The sequence below is a fragment of the Raphanus sativus genome, unplaced genomic scaffold, assembly GCF_000801105.2.
Source record: "Raphanus sativus cultivar WK10039 unplaced genomic scaffold, ASM80110v3 Scaffold0964, whole genome shotgun sequence".
NCBI classification, from domain to species: Eukaryota; Viridiplantae; Streptophyta; class Magnoliopsida; order Brassicales; family Brassicaceae; genus Raphanus; species Raphanus sativus.
Window position 1 is genome coordinate 6,529 of NW_026616278.1, and position 1,934 is coordinate 8,462.

General features: G+C 38.0%; 1 long non-coding RNA gene across 2 annotated transcripts; it reads left to right on the forward strand.

Annotated features, from left to right (window-relative positions):
- The first annotated feature begins 640 nt into the window (after positions 1-640).
- Positions 641-1,476, forward strand: LOC108840285 (uncharacterized). Of its 2 annotated transcripts, none has more exons than XR_001947847.2 (3): positions 641-978; positions 1,147-1,210; positions 1,294-1,476. It is a non-coding gene; the product is annotated as an uncharacterized LOC108840285 (long non-coding RNA). The 2 variants fall into 2 exon arrangements; XR_001947848.2 differs by having other exon boundaries at positions 641-867.
- The last annotated feature ends 458 nt before the right edge of the window (positions 1,477-1,934 follow it).

Here is a 1,934-nt window from a genome sequence, read left to right on the forward strand (position 1 = left end):
TCTTTCTCCCCTCTTCTCTCTTCTCTGAATCTCTTGTTAGTTTCAATTTCAATGAACTTTGATGCTGATTCAGACCATCTATTTCATCTCTTTGACATTGTTGCATTTGTAACTCATACGTTTTGACAAAGTGTAGCGAATAATGGGGTCACAAGTAATTTACATATCCCTCGTTTCCACAATGTGTGATCATCCTTAAGATTTAGAATAATGGGGTCACATGTAATTTACCTATCCCTCTGCCTTTCAAGAAATCATATCAATCTTTTCTTTATAAACTTAGATCTTGAGATGCCGAAGAGAGAGAAGGAAGGAAACCAGAAGCACACAGACATTTTACCTTCACTACAAGAAATACGAGTATTGGTAGCAGTTCGCGGTAGCACGAATTCTCGAACTGCTACTAAAAATGTCAAAACTCAGATCCTAACTTTATCATACCATTAAATAAACGCTACACCGGATTTTCATTAAGCGGGAAATCAAAAACCCACTTTCGAGTCTTTTTTATTTGGTAACATTTTGAACCGCCAACACTTTGGGAAATTTTGGTTTTCACACCAAAACTTTTTGTGTTTGGGATTTTTTTTGTTTTTGCCAAGTCCTTTCTTCATCTCAACAAAAAAAAAATCATTTCATGTCTAGAGAAAAAGGTCAATTCTTTTTCCACTCGATGTATTGATCTCAAACCCAGACTAGGCACAGCTCCGGCGACGCTTCTATTCTGGCAATCCCAAGCCTCTGCTTCTGCGAAACCCTAGACGTTGGAGGTGAAGAAGACCTGCTACTCTTCAATGGCAGAAGTAGAGAACACTAATTCTATCCGGTCTCAGAAGACGAGATGGCAAGCTACGAGCCTGGAGACGGGTAGAACTTCTTCCGCCTCTCTCTCTGTCTGTTCGATTCGATCTCATATATATTTCTCCATCGCTGCTTCTCTGTCTATTTCAAGTTCCGTTGATTCTTCTTCTTCGTCGGGTATGATTTTATTTGGATTTCACCATCATCGGTTGTTTCTCTGTATAATTTGCTTTCAAATCCAATTCGCTAGGATTCTGTTTCCTCGCAAAGCTTCTCTGCAGTTTGACAGTTTAGTAGACTGAAGAAGTGAAAAGTCACATTCTTTTCTCTAAATGTTTCACTTAGGGACTATTGATTCAGTTACTCCAAGAGACCTGATGCAACTGCAGATTTGAGTGGTGCTATTGAGGTTTGTCACTCTTACTTACCTGTCGAGTTACTTGTTTTACTACCGAAAGAGCATAGCCTTAGTAGCCATTTTCATGTTGACAGGCTGGAAACAAGGAGGACATTGAGAAGTACAGCAAATGAACTGTGAAGTTATTATACCATCCACTTCAAAGCAATTGAACCAAGTACTCTTATTAGTACATCTACAATATCCCACTCTCCAGATTGCAGAACAATCTTCGCTCTGTGGTTGCTGTAACAGACTCGGAGTTGCTCTATAATCAGGCAAGTCTCTTTCATATCTCTTTGTAGATTTGTTGTTTATATGAAATGGCTTTGTAGATGCCTATATGTTTTCAGTGGCTTTGTTTGTTCATTGAGTTCTAAAGGTTGTCACTTTAATGGTGTTTGTTGTGTAGGGGAATGATTCTACTCTTTTTAGCCTCTCCTTCTAGTTTTCTCTGCTCTAATAATCTTCAAAGACTTAAATTCATTGTTGATAATCACTTATATACAAGGATGTATCAGTAACTACTCTGCCCTTGTTAAATCTCCTTCCACACTTGTCGTGTCCTTGTGAGATTCTGTAAACGTTGATAAATCTGTGTCTTGTATTTTCAATAGGTTGATAAATTTATGTCTAGTTGGAACAATGACAAAGCTTTTAGGGATAGATTTATTCAGTAACTTCAATTCTTATTTGGGTGTCTTGCTGTCTTTCTTGGATAACAGTGTGAAAGTTA